The 8,102-nt window shown below is 57.6% G+C and overlaps 1 long non-coding RNA gene across 1 annotated transcript; it reads right to left on the reverse strand.

Moving 5' to 3' along the window:
* Window positions 1–2,267: 2,267 nt before the first annotated feature.
* LOC134473832 (uncharacterized) lies at window positions 2,268–4,995 on the reverse strand. Its single transcript, XR_010044295.1, has 5 exons — window positions 4,703–4,995; window positions 3,996–4,258; window positions 3,305–3,449; window positions 3,060–3,191; window positions 2,268–2,678 (listed from the first exon to the last, which is right to left on the reverse strand). It is a non-coding gene; the product is annotated as an uncharacterized LOC134473832 (long non-coding RNA).
* Window positions 4,996–8,102: the final 3,107 nt, after the last annotated feature.

The raw sequence follows: 8,102 nt of genomic DNA on the forward strand, positions 1-8,102 counted from the left end.
GCTGAGGTGGCATCTCTACCTCAGGAGGGGCTGGCCCTGCTGAGAGCCCCTCTCTGCTGAGGGTGTACACCTGTCTCCTTATCCCCACCCCAAGAGGTCGTTTGTACCCCTTAGTGCTCTCATGCCAATAAGGCCCGTGTTTACGGCCGACGGCAGACACATTGAGCTGCTTAGCCTGCTCCCCGCCTGGCGTTTGCCCGTGTCTAAGAGGAGGCCAGGGCCCTATTCTCACCGCTCCGTAGCCGAGCTGAGCATCTTCTTTCCTTTTAATAGCTCTGCTCCAGGAGCCGAGTCCCCTAATCTCTCCCCCAATCTCTGGTTACAACACGTTATTAATCCCACAGCCATATGGCGCATAAAAGGTTTCCTCATTCTGCGGAGTGCTGGTCATGATGAGTCTATCGGGGGCATCGGGTTGAATCCCTTCCAGAGACAACCAGAAAAGTCTTGGGAATGTGGCAAGTGCATTAGTCACTGTTCCATGGCTGGGACAAAGTAGCCGACAGCCTCAATTTAAAGGAGAAAAGGTTGATTTTTTTTTTTGAGCTCATGGTATCAGAGGGTTCAGTCCCTGGTGGAGAGCGTGGTGGAGGAAGCTGCTCACTCACGGCAGCCAGGAAGAAGAGGTGGGAAGAGCTAGAGAAAGAGGAAGGGGCAGGGGACACATCCTGGGGACACACTTCCTCTAAATAAATCCCACCTCCTATCGGCACATTCAGCCATGAATTCACTGATAGATGAACCCACCATTGAGGCTGGGTTCTGATCACTTCCTAAGGGCCCCAGCTCCGAGTGTATGAACCCTTTGGGGAACATTTTACTTGTTATGGTCCTGGGAGCTGAACCCAGAGTTTCACACCTTAGGCAAGCACTCTACCGCTCAGATGTACCCCCACCCCTAAGGGGGCATTTTTAATCCAAACTAAGACATCAAATTACTTGATCTCTGTGGGCCTCCATTGCCATAGCTGTAAAATGGGGATAATAATAGGACTCATGTCCAGGGTGGTTGTCAGGAATGCATACTTTTGTTCTAATAAAGCAATGTAGACGAGACGGTGTCCCCACAGAGCCAGCCTACGGAGGGTTGGTTAGCTATGATGACGGCGCTGTCTGGGTTTTGACAGAGGGCTGGCACCAGTGCACAACCTTTCCTCTCTGGGGAGGCAAACCCTGGTGTGGAAAGATGCAGTGACTTTCCATAAGGGCGGCAAGCCAGAGGACATGTGTGGGACGATGCCCACCAATAGCAGCTAGGGTTGGAGTCTCAGCAGGGACCCAACTTGCAAAGTGCTTCCCTTTCTGGATCTCAGTTTCCTCATCTGTAAAATGGGCAGAGGCTTGGTTGGCTTTCCAAGACCCTAAGACGCCTCTGATTCTATACTTGAGTGGTAGGCTGGGGTGTAAGTCACAGAGATGGATAATGGTAGGAGGGACCTAACCCTCAGCCAGTGGAGACTGGTGGGCCCAAAGCTATATGTGGCCCTCGGGGCTCTCCCTGTTGGTCTTGGTTTAATTTGCATTTGAATGTGTTGGCGTGGGCTGCTGCTCTGTGGATCTTGACCTGGGGCAGACCTGAATCTTTCAGAAATTAGTAGTGACTTAGTGACTGCTATGGTTGTTGTTGAGGATAAAGACATTGATCTTTATCAGCAGCTCTGAGCCCATTCATGTCAACAGGCTCATTTAACCTCAGTCTGTCTGTGCTGCAGGCGGGCACTTTACGGGCAGCCACAGCCATTCAGAGCTCTTTGCCTGCAGTGAGCCTCAGCCTGGTCAAGGCTGGGCCACCTGGGGGCCAGTGACCAGCCCCTTAATTCCTGCTCATCACTGGTGACCAGGTGGGCTGGGTCCAGCCCTGCCAGGCCCAGGCAGGCTCACGCTGGGCCAGCCCTTTGGGGGAGAGGGTAGCAGGAAGGGGTACAGTTGTCCCCCACATCCATGCTCTCTTTCCATCCCAGTCTTGGGGTTGGAGGGGCGCTAATCCTGAGGGCTTAGGATGATCAAAACAGCAAGTTGAAAGCGAAAACCCACAGCATTTCCCCACAATTCCCTCTGCCCCTTGAGGAAGGAGGTGCGTGTGTTCGCGGCAGCTTTCAAGTTCTTGGGAACAGAAAGGAGATGCTTTCCTCCGAGCTGGAGCCTCAGTGCAAAATGCTATTATTAGCTTTGCCTTCCCTGGCTGCCGGAGAGGCTTTCCCTCCAAGAAGTTATTAAATGTGTGATTCTCTACAAAATAAAAGCATGCATCCATGTTTGTAGCCTCCAATACCATCTCATTTATTTTTGTGATTTTTATAGTTGGGGTGCTGCATCCCACGGAATGTGGGAGGTCCAGGGCCCAACCTGGGAGCCCCAGGCCTTGCACAAAGCTGTTTATGGGTTTTGAGGCTATAAATTGGGGCAGAGACGGAGGGGCTGAGGTTCCTGGGCTGGGCGGGGCAGGGCTGGGCTGAACCAACAGGAAATGAGGGGTCGGCTGTGGGCCCCGGGTGACCTGGACTGGCTCCCTGGCAGAGGGACCCTTCTCTGAATCATCTCAGGAGCCAGGACTTGAACTGCTCTCTGAAATCCTTCCCTCTCCTTCGGTTTCCGTATCGAATTTGTTTCTAGTCTTGCTGGTTTGATTTGCTAAACAGTCTCGAACCCATCTGCTTTTACTCCCTCGCCGTCAGGTCCTGTCACACAGGAGGACAGGGGCCCGTGGCACAGGACTGCAGTGGGGGACTGAGGTCCCCATCCTGACACTGCTGTCACTCGCGCTGTGACCTTGGACTGGGGTTGCCAGGTGTACAGGGAATCAAAAATCCCGGATGCCTGCTTGAATTTAATAAGCAACATTTGCGATATATTCATACTTATAAAACTTCCTTGCGTATCTGAAATTCAAATTGAACTGCTCATTCTGTATTTTATCTGGCAACCTTCCCTTGGACAAGCTCCTCAACTTCTCAGTCGCTGAGTCCATGAAATGGGGGTGACTTTAGCTGTGGTTACGGGGCTGCAGGGGTGAGCAAGCATGGGGTGAGGGAACCCATCTCACTCGATCAGCTTCCTACCTTGCAAACGCCTGCCTCATTGCTACCGTGTCCCTCTCCTCAGACTTCGGCAGAAACAGCAACCCACAACGTGAGGGATGGAGGTTAGACCCAGGTGGAACTTCCCGGCAGCGGGGAGCAGCCTCGGCCTTTCTGTGCAGAAAGGTGACCAGAAGTGCGAAGCTGCTGCAGCCCATCACTTGGGTTTTTGGGGGGCACCGTGATGGGGCTGCAGCAGGCACACAGTGACACGCTCTCCAGCATACCGAGAACGGATGGGCTGTGACTATGCCAACCGCACGGATGAATCACGCCAGCGCCGCCAGGTCGGCTGGGAGAAGCCAGACAGGAGAGCACACGCGCGTGTGATTCTGTTTCATCTCAAATTCAGGAAGGCGACACGAAACTGGGCTGTTGAGGAAGCACCGGGGAGTGTAAAGAGAGGTGGGAAGGCACCGAGGAGGAGGGCTCCCGGGTACCCTTGGGTTTGCGTGGAAATAACCTGTCAGAGGTGGGTGTGGTGCACACCCTCTTACAGGCGGGCGTGAGACTGACCGCACGGTGGAGGAAGGTTTCGGGGGGAGGGAGGTGGCAGGCTCAAGCCGGAGGTACCCTATCGCTTCCTCTCCCAGCCAGGGCCTGCAGGTCTAGGGGAGCCCTGGGGAGGATGGGGTGACTGGGAAACTGACCTCTCGGCAGTTAGTGAGGAAGCAAGACCTCGCCCCACCCAGCTGTGCTGCAGGCTGCAGGCTGCAGGCTCGGGCCTCCGGCCTGGGTCACACTCATTAAATCCCCCCTTGCTTTGCCCTTGGGGTGCACCTACCCATGCAGAGGGTGAGAGAGGAAGAGGGGAGAGAGGCCGAGGGCAACGGAGAGCCTGAGGGCCCCAGAGTGGTCTGTGTTCTTAGCCTCAGTGTGTCTGTCCCTCCCGCTGTCCCCAGGAGCAGAGAGACTTACTCGAGGCAGTAATCGCCAGAGGGGGTGGGGGCTCTTTGGAGGAACCCCGGGCGCTGTGCCCACTGCCCTTCCAGAAGATCTTGACCTCGCCCGGTCCTGCGGGTGCCACCCCTGCCAGTCCCACTTTCCTCCAGCCGGTGCAGGTGCCCGCAGCTGGTCTCCTGCCTTCTGCACCTTAATTCCCCCGTGAGTGACATTTAAGGACGAGCTCTTCATTGAGCCATAACAATTTACAAGGCGTGCAGCGCAGGGCTGTTCTGGGCCTGCAGGAGGGGAGCAGTTGCCCTTTATCGTCTGCTGGGGTGAGGGGCCAAGTGATGCATGCCCCTCATTAAAGCCCCAGGAGGGCCAAGGGAAGGAAAACATTTTAGCAAGTCATCCACTTCCATTTCCCCAGTCACCCTCCTGGTCCAGAGAGCCGAGCCTGACAGCACCCAGGCAGGGAGGCCTTTAAATGTCTAAATGTCTTCTTTACATCCGCCCTCCCTACAGCACCGTCCAGGGGGAAGCCAGCAGATCCCAGGGGAGCAGGCCCACCCCGCCACCTCACTGCTCAGCACAGGGACCCCGAATCCTCTCCCACGGCTCCTCATCTCCCAGGGCTCCCTGGGAGGCGCAGAGGCAGCATCGGAACTCAGGGCTGTGGCTACGGGAAAGCCAGGTCTTTCCCAGCATCACAGAGGCAGTGACTTGGGCTGGCTCCAAACCTGGCAGAGGGGTGAAGAGGGAGGCCCAAGCTCTTCCGCAGCAGGAGGAGGTGGGCAGGCGGGGCAGTCTCCTCCCTGCTGGGGCCAGCAGCTCTCCTCAGGGCTCTCCCGCTGCCTTCTCTCCTGCTCCTGCTCTCCCTCCTCTCCGCTCGCCCCACCTCCTCCGTCCTGCCTGGGTCAGCCTGGCGAGTGGGAGAGGAACCACCCCGGCCCCGGCATCGCGGCTCTAACTCCCGGCTTCCCCTCCACCGAACGTCTTCCCAGCACAGGGCTTCAGTTCCCCACGCATAAAATGGATCTGACCTTTTTCAGTGTTCAACAGTTATCGTGAAGACTAAAATAAATCGCCCTTGATACGAGGCTTGGCTCAGAATAGTTACCCAGTGGCTGTGGGGAAATGGAGGCAGAGGTGGCCAGAAGATAACTGTAGTCCCTGGCATGGAAGGGGGCTGAGAAGCAGCTGCCCTGACAGGCTGGCCTCAGACTTGCAGTGATCCTCCTGCCTCAGCTTCCCAAGTGCTGGGATTACCTGTTGTTTGGGCATCCAGGTGGGGGCTGCATTTCTAGTCCTCAACCGTGGCAGGTGCACAGGATTTTGGGTGCTGCTTCCAGAAAAGATCAAGAATGGGTGCTTTTTCCCTGCCTGATGGGTGCTCTAGAGCACTCTGACCTCCTGAGAGGCTGCTGGACACAAAGCCCAGTCCTGGGGCAGAAGCCCAGCTGCAGTCTGGGAGAGGTCATCTCCTGAGGGACAGTTTTTCTTTGCCCCCGTCTTGGCAGCAGCAAAGTCCCTGGAGAGAGGCAGTGGCAAATGGTATAAAAATCTCTCCACAGCAGATTCACTTTCCTGGGCTTTGACAACTCTGCCCTGAGCCAATCTGCTGAACCCGGACCATCATTCATTGCCCTGAAGTTTTTCTTAGATGAATGGCCCAGACCCAGGCCCTGGTCTCACCCCCTCTGCTGAGGCCTGAGCTCCATCCCTGGGAGGTATGGGGAGTGAGGCTGGGGCAATCCCTCTGCCTCCAATCAGAGAGCTGAGCTCAGGCGAGTGAGTGACAGGGGGTCCGAGCCACACGCTCAAGAGGGAGACAGAGTTCCTGGGAGTCCAAGCGGGGAGCAGCCTGTCCTCAAGGTGGGGCCAGCACAAGCTGGGGCTGCAGGATGTCGGGGAGCAAGCAGGTGGAGGAGAGAGCCTCAGGGTGGGTGCTCCCGGCAGTGAAACAGCATATGCAAAGGCCCAGGGGAACCCTGAGTCTGAGGCCCAGGAATGGCAGGGGAGAAGATGGAGCATGTGTCAGTCACCCTTCCTTTGCTGTAACGGATACTCAGAGTAAGCAAACTTATAAAGTGGAAAGGTTCATTGACTCCTGTGTTGTGGGCCGGTGGTGGCCCAGAATAGCACGGTAGAAATACATGACAGAGGGGGCCTGGAGCCTCCCGGTAGCCTGGAAGCAAAGAGCAAGAAAGGGAGACACCGCCCGCGGAAGCAGGGACTACATCCTCCCGCTCGGTCCCCACCCCACCCCACCCCACCCCAACCTGTCATCTTGCCCCGGCCAGAGCTGGAGCAGAGAGCAGAGAGGGGGCCGGGCCGGCAGCTGGGGAGGCGTCACCCCTCAGACTCTGGCAGCCGAGGCCGTCGCCACGGAGCGGGCACCAGAGGTCTCCAAGGAAACCTGGCAGCGCCGAGCTCACGGCCAAGCCTCCAATCCTGCCACCTGCTCGAAAAGAGCCACGCCTGCCTGTGTCCAGCACAGCTCGGCCCCTTCCCGGACGGCTCCATTTCAGTGAACGACAGCTTGGCTTAACCATCTGAGCACTCGCGCACGCGTGCACCCACTTCCACCCTCGAGAGGGGCAGCCCGATCGGCCTCTTGGCTCCCTCCTGCTCTCGTCCCTCTTGCCCGGTCTGTGTCTCTAGTCCCACGGTTCTGTCCTCCCTGTCTGGTCGCTCCCTGGCTCTGCCAGCCTCTGTCACGGCTGCGTCTCTTTTCTGACTCAGTGGGTTTGTGTCTGTCACCCCATAGCCGAGACCTCTGTGAGGGCTACTGTCCCTGTCCCAGGCAGGGCCACTGGGCCTCCCCCTCCTGCCTCTCCTCTCCAGGTACCTGGCTGTCACCGGTGACCCCTCAAAGCCATTGATCAGTCACAGCGGCGGGGAGGCAGCTGCCATAGCACTGAATAAACACTCAGCTTCGCTTTTGTCTCTTTCTGGCAGCAGAGAAGCAGCAGGGGCTGCGGAGGCTCGGGAGGCTCAGGAGAATGGGCGTGGAGGGAAGCGGGGCCCACCCGAGGGACACAGGGACAGCTGGGGACAAAGAGACGCCCCAGTTTCCTGACCTCTCACTCTTAGCAGGGCACTCCTGATGCTGAGTGCTGGGGACAAGGAGTTAATAGGAATCCAAGAAGACCAGGCAGGGCATTGAGAGCGTGTGTGACAGGCACCGGTCTGTACTTCCTGACCGCTCCTGGCTGTGACCAGCTCTGGCCAATGAGCAGTCCCGGGAGAAGACCTTAACTACCCGTGGGCCGCCCTCCAGAGGCCTTTCTTTCCCTCTGGCACAGGGACCAGCAAGGTTGGAGCTAGCCCGCACATAGGAGTTTCTCCAGCAGCCCGGACATAGGAGGGAGAGGTGGCCTGAGCCGAACACCTCGCCTGGCTGCTTCTACCTAAGCAGCGTGGGCACAGGGTTTTACCCCTTGCCCGTGTGTCCCCTGGGCCAGCGACTGTGTCAACATCGGACCCCTCCTTGAAGACAGCCCGAAAAGGATCTGGTGTCACTAATTGTTTTCCTCCTAGCTCAGAAACAAACTGAAGCCTTTCAGATTTCTGACAAGTCTTTTCTTTTTCAGCCATCACTACAACATGCAGAGGGGAGTGAAGCGTCACAAGGGGCCTGGGCCCCCAGCAGGACCACCTGCGGGAAGCTGGGGTGCACCCGGCCTTCTGTTGGGCCGTCATGGCCTTGGGGCTGTTCTGACCAGCCTCAGGCATGTAGAGCCTGTTATCAAGCTTACAAAACGGGATGAACCACACCACCTGCCCGGGAGTCCCTGGACTGAGTTACTCTGTGGAAAGCTGTGCTTGCTGGCGCACACCTGCCTTCTTCCTGGACGTCGCTGGGCTTGCTGACCTGAAGAAAGCAGCCCTGCTAAGCCTCTCTGCCCTGCCCTGGCCCTGGGACTGACCTTGGTGGCCTGACCTCAGTCATCAGGCTTGGGGCTCGACTTCCCCAATGGCCAGTGCCACAAGAGATGGGAGGGAGGAAGGAGGGGTGCAGAGGGGGGCGTTTCCCCTGGAGTTGCGGGGGGGGGGGGGGCGCCAGGCAGTGTCCTCCACAGAAAGCTGCTGGTCTCATCCAGTGGCTCTGCATCCTCTCTGTCCCTGTCCCTGGGA

This window comes from Cavia porcellus, unplaced genomic scaffold (genome assembly GCF_034190915.1).
Source record: "Cavia porcellus strain 051 isolate PalLab524CR breed Dunkin Hartley unplaced genomic scaffold, mCavPor4.1 scaffold_28, whole genome shotgun sequence".
NCBI classification, from domain to species: domain Eukaryota; kingdom Metazoa; phylum Chordata; class Mammalia; order Rodentia; family Caviidae; genus Cavia; species Cavia porcellus.